The 12,389-nt window shown below is 33.6% G+C and overlaps 1 protein-coding gene across 2 annotated transcripts in view; it reads left to right on the top strand.

Moving 5' to 3' along the window:
* Positions 1-12,389, top strand: part of DCDC1 (doublecortin domain containing 1) — a 490,317-nt gene that overhangs the window by 328,751 nt on the left and 149,177 nt on the right. The window lies entirely within an intron of this gene.

Here is a 12,389-nt window from a genome sequence, read left to right as displayed (position 1 = left end):
GAACATATATCATTTTTATTGTTTTTTGTATTATTTCCCTGCTTTGAATTATAAGAGAATAAACAATGGTGTCTCCTAGATTTGCCATTCCAAATCTCGGGTGTAATCATGGGTGCAATTTTCTTTAAGACTGAGATGAGAATACTGTTGGCAGTATGTAACTATAGTTCAGTCCTGAATCCTGGATACTTTAATTCAGGTGCATTGTGGGCACATAAAATTTGAGTTCAAATGCTTTTAAGAAGTCATGCCATTTTGTCGTTTGACACTAATTTTCAACCCAGCATGCTTTAGCAGTGACTGAAATTAGTTCCAAGTGAATTACATCTAAGCTATTTTCTACCATCTAGAAGAAATTTTTTATGCCAACTGAGTCAAGAGAGGGTTTTGAAATTTTCATTTAGTATGTATTATGGTATGGATCTCATCAGCGTAGACAATCAAGTGTCCTGATTGTACACACCATTGAGATGTCACTGAATTGCTTTTCTGCTAATACTGTTCAACTCCAAATATATTCTTATTGGTCAGAAGACACATTACTAACAATTCCCTGCTTTCTTTCCAAGTCATCAACAAGTTGTTATTTCTGTGAAGTCCCTGAGAGAGATACTGACCCATGGAAACTGGACTAAAACCAGCAATTCTTTTTCCTCATGACAATTAAGAGTTACCATTGAATATGTCTTCTACCTGCCAAATTTGAAAAAGTGTTCTGTAAAGGTGTATGTCATAATTCAATTTCTGTGCCCTGAACATGTAGTGGAGACTCAAATTTTTATGAGAGTTGGAGGCAGAGTATTTAGGCAACATGACTGTTATGAGGAGGTATCATATGACCATAAGGAAAAGAAGTTTCTAGGCCTTAAATACAATTGAATCTTAAACAAACGAAGAGGAGCTTTTATGGACTTACGTGAGTATTTTGAATTTCCAGCTCATTTCTTGTAGTTTCTAAAACAAAAATAATCTGTGGTAGATAAAGGCTTTATTTGACCTCCACATTTCACAAAGGGTACAAATGATGTTGGTTTCATTGATATTCATGTAAATAAGTAACTACTGGGTGATGGAAAATATAGGAAGTATATAATCAAATTTAAGACATTAAATTCAAAATACAAAGATCAAAACAATAGTGAAATATATGGTATTGCATTGCTGTGGAAAACATTCATGGACCACTTCAGAGCGTTGCTGTGCTTCAAGGGTTAAACAACAAATTATATCAAATGAATTAAGAAAGTTCCTCAAAGTGCCTTTTTCTCAAGTAATATTTTTCCCATCAAAAAGGCCAGAGTATCATAATTTGGTGAAAAGTTCAACATTTATATATGAAGATAGTCTTCCTTTAACGTTTAAAACCTTCCACCGTGGTAATTTACATGCTTTAAAACTATACCGATAAAGTGGTGGAAGTAAATAAATAAGTAATAAAAAGCACATCAAAGTAGTTATGATGAGACAGCCAGATGGCGGAGAATTGCAGTACTTGCTGTAATTTTATCAAAATTACTATTGTCATGGCATGTTAGTTTTCATAAGAATTTGTACAGTCACTGATCTCATACAGACAAATTAATTTCAGGTTCTCTCATGTGTAGTCACATAACAGCTATACTTGAGCACGCACAAAAGAAAATTAAATAATCATAGTCACATAAACTTGAAAAGCAGCACAATATCTTAAGTTTACTATTCCATAACGTCTTGGGATCAGTGATCATTTCTGTTATGTTAGACTCAAATTGATCTACAGTGGTACAGCCATTATGTAGTTTCTGCTATGTTTAGCCTTCACTATATGAAGGTAGCGTGTCATGTATTCTATTAGTGAAGAATTGTTATTAAGGCAGTAATGTTGTAATTCCTACATTTATGGCCTTCCTTCAAGTTTCATTCTTTTATCTCTTTTATGTCTAAAGGGATAACAGAGCTTTTTATGCTTCCCTTTAAAGATAAATACAGATATAGATCCTCAACAATTAATGAGTTTAAATGATATTTGAATCAAGAATGTTCATTACAGGTTTCAAATGTCCCCCTTCCTTTCTTTGTCACAGAATTATGAAAAGAAAACCTAATGCTGTGCATTATACACATCTCCAACAAGTTTCAATTCTAACGGCCTCTTCCTAAAGTCATTGATTTGTATTGTCTCATCTCATAGCCCAAGTTCTTTCTACCATGCCACACTGTATCAGATTTGGTGCATCATCAGTATACACTGGGCCTCGGTTTCCTTATGCCATAGATGTTTACCTGCTGGATTTACTTAATAGGCATTGGAGATTGTGCCGAGAACTTAATGTTCGTTAAAGTAAGCTTCAGTTTTTATGGCCTTCCAATAGAAAAGAAAAACATTTTACTAGCTATTTCAATGACCTCAAACAAATTATTCAAGCAAGTTTAAATATATCACCTAGAAAATTGATAGCAGTCATAAATATCTTAGGAAAAGTCTCATTAGATATTTTAATCCTTTATTCTTTTTCCACCGAGAAAGTGCTATTATCAACTTTACACTTTTGCCAATATAGAGAAAGAGATTCTTAATTCACCGAATTTTAGTTACCTATGCTCAAGTGCTTTGTGGTCTTAACTGTATATATAGCTTTTATTTCATGATACTGTGTTCATATTAAAAGTAATACATGTCTTAGAAATTTCAAATATATAAAACCTTCTTCTAAAAATATATAAACTATGGGAAAAATTGTGTATTTTAGAATGTTTGTGGCTTTTTAAAATTTGAGTTAGCCCTTATTCTCCTGGCATTTTCTCAGTAGATAATATGGGAGCTTTAACATCATCTGTCTTTGGGAGGAGGCTGTAACAGGGATGCCCATGAAAGCAGTACTCCATGCATTTTCTATGATAGTCTTAAATGCTACTTTTCTCCTTAAGATAGTATCATGTTAATCCTTAATACTTTGCTTGAAATTACTATAGATAATAATTTATCTATAGTATACTTTAGTTTGAGTATAGTTTATACTCAGAATTATGAAGACTTTACATTCGGTGAAATGTCTCTCGAGTTATATTACTAAGTTATAGCTTTATAAATTAAGTGACACATTAGGAGTTTATAATAAAAACATTAATGGAAATGGAGATGAAGATCTTCATGGCAGCATTATTAATGCTAATAAAGACTGGGAAGCAAGATATATGACCACAGGAGCATTGCTAAGTAGATTACATTTCACCTATGGAATATTATGAAACATTAAACATTTTCCCATAGTTTTTAATAGTATGGGAACTTGCTTATGCTGTAATTTTAATTGATAATAATGTATTATAAAATGTATATACGTGTCATGTAACTGTTAAAACAGTATAGAAATAATTATTTTAAAAAGATGCTGAAAAATTGCCATGGTGTTAAGGTAGTTGTCTGTGGGTGCTAGGGCTATGCAGATTCTTTTCTGATTCCTTATATGTCTTCTATGTTTTTCTAGTATTTTATAATAAACATGTTATTTTCTTACTAATGTAGGGAAAAAAGAATAAATGGAAAAAAATGACACATCACATAGAAGAATTTAAAATATCACATGTAATTCCAATCCCAACATATAATTATTTTTATTTTTAAATTTCAGTATAATACTTTCTATATTGTAACATTTACTTTTACATGGTTTTACTCCTTAAGATCGTGAGTGTGAGTTCACAGACTATATCCCTTGTCCCTAACACAGGCCCAGTAGGTAAAAGTTGCTTAGTACATTTTAAGCGAATGGATATATGATCTTCTATAGGAATATACCTATTTTTACGTAGTTGAAATTTACTTTCCTACTACTTCTGTTCTGCTTTTTCTACTTACCCCAACTGCATAATTCTTTTGCATGACTTTGCATAAACTTCATGATTATAATTTTAATGTTATTTTAATATTCTACGAGATTAAAAATTGTTATCCTAGAGATGGATATTTCACTTATTTCCTATACTTGTTATTATAGACAGAATTTCAGTGAATATTCTTACTCAGTTACCTTTATGTTTCTTTTAAACTATTTCTTAAGATAAACTCCTAGGACATTACTGTTTCTTCAGAAGGTATGACCATCTTTATAATACTTGCTATATATTTCTTGATTGTGTTGTCATTTGGTTATATAACCAGCAATGAGTGAGTATATTGCTTTCTCTTTTATATTCATCTGAATTGAGTATTAAGTTTAGATATTTTTGTTGCATTTAGTGGATATTTAAAAAAATCCAGGTTGCTTTAATTGCATTTTTTTGATTACAGTTTCCCATATATCAGTTCAATAACTTTTTTAATATAAAAAGTCTGTTTATATCCTGTGCTCATTTAGAGGTTTTGAAATTTTTAAAACCACATTTGAATACGCTAATTATACATTAGAGAAAAACCATTTGCATGTTATATTTGATGCAAATAATTTTTCCAATATGTGGTTGTTCCTTTAGTTTTGCTATTTTTCGATATACAAGACTTTAAAATTTATATATTCTAATTTATATAATCCTGATAATTTCTCCTGTGATTATTTTACTACTAAAAATGAGCAGCATTTTCCAATACCACAATGACATACATTGTCAACTTTGTACAAATATGACTCATTTGTATGTAATTCATTATTATGAAGTATGTAATTATGTGTTCCTAGATTAGGTATTTAGGCTAATTGTTTTCCTCTTTGGATTTTCTCTTTCAGTGTTTCTCTTTGTTCTGCCCTGCCCTTCCCTTCTGTTTTACTTTTCTTGCACTTACTAAGTGTCTTCCTCATTGTTTCTTGCTCCACCATGAGCCTTTGATTGCCTATGATGGAACTGAGACAGCAGCCAATTACCATATTGTACTGCTGTTCATATCCTACTGTGATCTGTTGGTTTAAATGCCTGAAGAAATATCAGGCTTTTATTTTAATCAGCAATCAATTCGTATATTACACATATATGCATACGTGTGGATATATGCATGTATTTTGAGGAAAAACAACCTAAATCTAATGATAACTTCTTTGTCTATAATTATAAACCAAGGCAAGGGCTTGCCTTGCATCTGGACAGCTGGACATGAAACTGAAGACTAGATTGCCTCCCTGCCATGCAATTACCTCCATTCTTGGGACCAAATCTATTGTTTATTGATCTCGATCCTTCCTTCAGGTGGAGACTTTGCTGTGTGGTACTGATGAGCTAATGCTGCTTTTGGACTCTCACACTCTGAGTGACTCAAGGAACCTCCTCTCATCTCTTTGAAAGGTTGTTGTGATGGATGAATGATTGTTAAAATCTTTAAAAGTCACTGTGTCTGCCTTCTAGGACATCATGCATCCAATCCTTCACCTAGTCATTTCTGAGTCACTATTGTGGGTCTAGGACCTGGCCCAACAAATTCAGGAAAAAATGTATTTCCTGCCCTTGAAGTACTTATAATCTAGCTTTGGAGACAAAATGTGTGTGTGTGTGTGTGTGTGTGTGTGTGTGTGTGTATAATATATGTAATATGTCTGTATTGCAATATGTATGTATTATATGTTATATTATATAGGAATATATTATTGGAAAAAATAAAATATTAGATGAAATATTATTAAACAAGAGAGACTATAAGGGTGCAGATCTATATGCTATAGAATAGAATAGAACATCAGGGTGGCATCAGCTAGAGAAGGTTTTATGTGTTGAATTGTGTCCCAAAACGTATGTTCAAGTTCCAACCTGTAAATGTGACCTTATTTGGAAGTGGAATCTTTGCAAATGTAACCAAGTTAAAATGAGGCCATAGTTGATGAGGAGGGGCCTAATTAGTTAATTAGGACACTAATATGACTGGTGTCCTTATAAGAAGAGGAGAAAAGAGAGAGGCAGATACACAGGGAGGAACACTGATGATGGAGGCAGAGTCTGAAGTGCTGTAGCTGTAAGCCAAGTTATACCAAGATTGCCAGCAAACCACCAGAAACTAGGAATGGGCAAGAAAGCAATTCAGAAGGAGCATCACCCTGTTGACACTTTGATTTCAGACTTTTAGTCTCCAGAACTGAGACAATTGTTTACATTTCTGTTGTTTTAGCCCCTCAGGAGGTGGATGTGAGGCTGTGCTCTAAATGAAAGGTGGGATTTGGATTGACAAAAAAAAGAGGGCTCCCTGGTGAAGGGAACCTTATTAGCAAGGGTAAGAATGTATATAGGGACTGTAGAAAAAAATGGAGTAATTGTCTCTGAGACTAGTGCAAGATAAATTGAGCTGATAACGTAGATCCAGCTGATGAAAGCCCTTTAATAACACGGTGAAGAATGGATTCATTTTATTCCCTCACACATACATTCAACGTTCACTTATTACTTATTATGCATCTAATTGGTAACAGGAAGCCACCTTGGCTCCCAAAATTATTCAAGAGGAGAGCTGGTGGGAAGAACTTTCAATGATTATATTTTATTCTCACCACCAAATTTAAAAAATTTGTTATTTTTAAATAGATAGTTCACATGGTTCAAAAATAAAAGTTTCAAACAGGTATAGTAATATTTCCTTACTGCCACTGCCCCTTACCTTCCCTATCAAGCCAGTCCCACACTCACCAAGAAATTACTCCTCTGTTAGTGACCTGTTGGTCTTTCCAGAGATCTTTTTGTGCATAAACAGAGAAATATGAATATGTGCCTCATTCCCTTTACACAAATGGTAATATTCCATATACTGTTTGCACCTTTCTTTTTTTCACTTAACAGCACATGTTTGAGAATTTTCTATATCAGTATAAAAAATGTATTCCTTCATTTTTCTTGATGCATATTTTTCCATTATGTGGATGTACCATAATTTTAGTTGCTTTCAACTGGAGGACATTTAGATAGTTTCTAACCTATTACTTTTAAAATCAGTGCTGCAAGTGATTAACCTTGTACTTAGTTCATTTCACATGTGTGGAAATATATTGGGATACATTTCTCTAAAGTAAATGGGATAAGGAAAACAATTTTTCAAGTAGATAGGATAAGGTATGTAAGTGATTTTATAGATATTGCCAACTTGTTTCCTAAAGAGACTATAAATTTACATGTTCTCCAGCAACCTATCAAAGTGCCTGTTCCATACGTAGCCTTGTTAATACAAAATATTATAAAATATTGAACCTTTGCCACTGCTAATATAAAAAAGTGATTTCTTGATATAATTTTAATTTGCAGTTCTATTATTTTAACTGAATTTGATCTTTTCATATGTTTAAATTAGGTTTCCCATTCTGTGAACTCTTAATATCTTTATCCAGTTTTCTACTGAGATTTTGGTATTTTCTTATTGCAAGAGTTTTTAATATACTGGGAAAGTTGTCCTTTGTGATTTGAGTTATAAAATTTTTCCCAGATTATGGTTTCTCTTTTGACTTATGGAATTTTCCATACAAAAATTTACTTGGATTTTGTGTGGGAGTTAGAAAGGCTTTCCCTACTTTACTTTAAAAAATTATAAAAGATGGGGCACCTGGCTGGCTCAGTCATGAGCCAGTGGAGCATGTGACTCTTGATCTTGGGGTTGTGAGTTTGACTTCCATGTTGGGCATGGAACCTACTCAAAAAAATTATAAAAGAATCTGAGAGATATTTTCAAGTTATACATTTAAAGTGATGAAAATGGAGAAAGAAAGAGAAGTGGCCAAAGATTACCTCTACATTTTTGAGTTTGGGAATCTAGAATAGATCTAATGACTGGAGACAAACCTCCTTGTCTTTTCTAATGTATTTCTTAACAGTTGTTTTGGGTACTGGTTTTGTTTTTCTAGAATTTTCTAGAGCAGCAGAGATGTGGAAGCTATATTTGTGAGAAGAAAATTATATTACCTGGAAAATCACCATTCAATGAAAGACCATTACAGTTTTAAAATAATGTTCCAAAGGGTCTGTGAAGTTGCCTGGCTTTGGGGGTTGGGAGAATGAGGACCAAATGTTTTATTCACTGATGTTACAAATGAAGATTTCATTTCTTGTATTTTCATCATTCATATATTCAAGTGGCAATACTTATTGAATGTTATCATTTACCAGATGCTACCAATGCTGTGGCTTCAACAATGAAAACAGCAGCAAAGTACATATTCTCCTATAATTCTCTTGCTAGTTGGAGGGTAAAAATTAACATGCTCACAGACTGATATGTCCTATGAAGGAGTTAAAAGGGAGATGGAATCCAGAGTAACTGGAGAGGGAGGTGCTGCTTTAGATAGTATGGTTAGGAAAGTTCCTTAAGAAGGTGAGATCTTAACTGATAAATTGTTAGTGATGCAAGAACAGAATAGGATGTGGTAGCCAGAGGCAGATGGTGGGAGTGAAAATGTGTTCTGGGCAGAGAGATTAGCAAAGAGCCTAAGGCAAGAAAGAGCTTCGTTTATTCTGAAAACAGAAAAACTGAAGATTTGGCTAGAGCAGAAAGAGCTAGTGGGTGAGCAGTAGTGCTGAGGATGGAGATCCGAGCCTTGTAGACCTGGTGAAGAGTTTGGATTTGATTTGATTTTCAGGGCAAAGAAAAGTATTTAAATGGGGTATGACATGATCTGATTTTTTCATTTTTCTAACCTATCACACTGGTTATGTTATTATACTCTGTAAGAAATGATGTAATTTATGGAAAAAATCTGGAAAAAAATCTTTTTCTTTTTTGCCACCATTCTTGGCAACTTTCAATGCCCCTTCGCTATTCAACCCTCACACTCTTTATCACATTATCGTGTTTATTTCTTCGTAGAATTTATCTCAATCTATCAACATGTATTTTATCTTCCTAGTTCTTAAAATTTTTCCCTTCAAAGAACCTTTATCTCCACCAACTTTGGCCATCCATTTGCCCTGCCACACTTTGGCTATCATCTTCAAGTCTTTCTGTCTCTGAAAATTCAGGACTAATAATGATAATAATAACAATAGCACCTATCATTTATTGAGCTCCTTCTGTATATCTGAGCAGTTATACCTGTCAAGCTCTTTCTGTAAAAACTGCGCAACTCAGTAAGGCTGTGTTATTGTAACTCCCATTTTGTAGATGAAGTTATGTAATTTTCTAAGGTCACAAAACAACTGGCCAAGTCAGGACTCAGCCTCAGGTCTACTGAATAAGAAAACCTGTGATTTTGCTTCCTAAAGCATCCAACCACCTTGTGTTTCATCTCTTATATTTCCCATCACACACTGAGCCCTTGCTGTATCCTCTGCTTCCCTTCTTCCATTTCAGCACAGAGCCTTCCTTGGGTCCCTTACCTGTAAAACCCACACCATTGAGAAAACTATTACCAAAGCTCCTTTGCCAATATCCTGGAATTCTCCAGTCTCTCGATTTCTCTATCCCCTCTGTCTAATTTCTCTCTAACTCTTGAATTGTCAACAGGTGGAAGAAAGTCACAAAATATGCTAAATACCTCTCACCACAAGTTCATGCTGTCTAAACACATCTGAGCACTGCTCAGGAAAATGTTCTTCACTTCTCATGGTTTTTCAGTAGCCTTTGCAAGCCTTTTTGCACTTCTCATTTGTCCAGTTCCAAACCTTTCTGCCGCATTGTTAGTACTGTAGTTATTACCTCGCTGTGAGCTAATATTTCCTCCGGCGTGACAATGAGATGGAGATGTGTAGCACACAGGGTTGTTGCAAAAAGAAAATGAGGGATGTGCGAGGTTCACGGGGTGTCTGGCACTTATGAGCTTAATCATGTTCACTAGGTCTGTGTTAAATCTCAATGAACATGTCTCTTTTACCCAAAGAGCGAGATTCTCATCTTTTCTATCTCATGGAAACTGTCCTCTGCCTGTCATTTCAAAACACACTTAAAAGCACAAAAAATGTATTTTTTTAGCTTGTTTAAAAATATTCCAAAATGCAAGTCCCAGTGTGTTTTGAGCTTATTTATTAAAAAAATTAATGCTCTCTGATAAAATTTGTATGATCAAATGATTTCCTAGCCAAATATTAACAAATGTTCTTTTTTTGTAACAAAAATTCTTAAATAATTTGTTGTGGGCTTGAGAATTGAAAAGATGACTTAGTATGTTCAGCCAATGATGCATTTCTTCCATTTGTATCTACATTTTTTGGAGAGGTTTGGCTTTAGGTATAAAAATCCTTAAAACTAAGTTATGAAACATCTGCAAAAAAGGAGACTATGAATCTCTAGGAATATCAAACAAAGATTGTCACAAATAATGAAGCATATCCTCTTTTATTGCTTAGGCAAAAATAAATAATATTTTAAAGATAATTTATTGAAAGAAGAAAGATTTTTTAACCATTAGTACATAAAATACTTAAAATACTGTCTTATTCTTTTGCTAATCATTTTTTATTTGTACTTTTTGTGTATAATATATATTGTACATTAAATATTCTACATATTATATAATAATATATATTAATGAGTCAAATGCATCATACATTTTAGGGTGCACACCAAAATTTTAAATTATAGGACTTGTAATCAAACAATGTGAAGGCTAGAGTACAAAGTTCAAATTCTATGACATGGAATTTCAGGTTCATCTTTCACTATTTTTCCTATACTCAGGCATATACAACTATAGAAAATTAATATGCAATGGTTCCCAAACTTGTATGCATATTGAAATCATTTGGGGGTCCTTTAAACATCTCAAAACCCAGGCCAACTCAGGCAATTAAATCTCAATCTCTAAGGATGGGACACAGGCATCTCTTTATTTTAAGCTCCCAAAGTGATTTCAATTGCAGGCAATTTTGGGCACCACTGACATATGCCTTGGTGTTTCAGGCCTAGGGGCCTTTACAAATGTTATCCCTGCCACTATCCCTTGTCCACTGAATGAATTCCTCTACTCTTCATTAAAGACCAAATTCAAATGTCCATCGCTGAACCTTCTTTGATGCCATCCACCCCAACCTAAGTCACATAGTCAATCCATTTTCAGTATTCACATAACACTTTTTATCTTTTATTTTTGTTTTTTATTCAAGTATAACTGCCATACAGTATTATATTAGTTTCATGTGTATGATGTAATGATTTAACAATTCTATACATTTCTCAGTGCTCATCAAAGTAAGTGTACTCTTAATCTCCTTTATCTATTTCACTCTTCCCCCCCGCCCCCCGCCACCTCCCTTCTGGCAACAACCAGTTTGTTCTCTATATTTAAGAGCCTGTGTTTTTGTCTCTTTTTCTCTATGTTTGTTCATTTGTTTTCCTAAATTTCATATATATGAGTAAAATCGTATAGTATTTGTCTTTCTCTGATTGACTTATTTCACTTAGCCTTATATCCTCTAGGTGCATTTATGTTGTTGAAAATGGCAAGATATCTTTCTATTTTATGGCTGAGTAATATTCCACTGAATATCTTCTTTATCCATTCATTTATGGATGGACACTTGGGTTGCTTCCATATTGTGGCTATTGTAAATAATGTTGCAATAAACATAGGGACGCATACATCTTTTCAAATTAGTGTTTTCATTTTCTTTGGTTAAAAACCCAGTAGTGGAATTATTGAATCATATGGTATTTCTATTTTTAATCTTTTGAGAAACCCCCATACTGTTTTCCACAGTGGCTGTACCAATTTGCATTCCCACCGATAGTGCACAAGTGTTCCTTTTTCTGCACATCGTCACCAACACATTATTTCTTGTGCTTTTTATTCTAGTCATTTTGACAGATATAAAGTGAAATCTAATTGTGGTTTTGATTTGCATCTCCCTGATTATTAGTGATGTTGAGCATCTTTTTATGTATCTGTTGGCCATTTGTGTTATATCTTCTTTGGAAAAATGTCTATCAGACCCTCTGCTCATTTTATTCAGGTTATTATTACTGTTATTTTTTTGCTGTTGAAATACAATTCTTTATATATTTTGGAAATTAACCAAAAGAAAAAGCCTCTGCACAGTGAAGGAAACCATCAACAAAACAAAAAGCCAACCTACTGAATGTAGAAGATATATGCAAAGATGTATCTGATAAGGGGTTCACATAGCACTTTATATTTGATTCACCTTCTGTACTCCAGTTACCTATGTATATGTCAGTCTCCCCCATCTAAATGATTTTATAGATGTCACTGTGTTAAACATTATATAATCAAAAACATGGTGAACAGCAATTTAGCACAAATACTTTATGGTAGGCTTAAGATCCGAGAATTAATGGGAGAAAAATACATTCTGCTCATGTCATCTGAGGGAAATCTAATACTTTTTTCTTACTCATGCTACTCTCCTTTTCACCACTGATATGAGGAATTTAAAGGAGCCACCATTAATTGAGCACTTTCCATGTGCCACACCTGCATTGTCTCATTTAATCATTATCACCACTCTTTAAGGGAGTTATTATTATTCCCACTTTACGACCAAGGAAACTCAGGCTCATAATA

The sequence above is a fragment of the Panthera tigris genome, chromosome D1 (assembly GCF_018350195.1).
Source record: "Panthera tigris isolate Pti1 chromosome D1, P.tigris_Pti1_mat1.1, whole genome shotgun sequence".
Lineage (NCBI taxonomy): Eukaryota > Metazoa > Chordata > Mammalia > Carnivora > Felidae > Panthera > Panthera tigris.
Note: the sequence above shows the minus strand (reverse complement) of the source record. Positions and strands in the feature narration are given on the sequence as shown.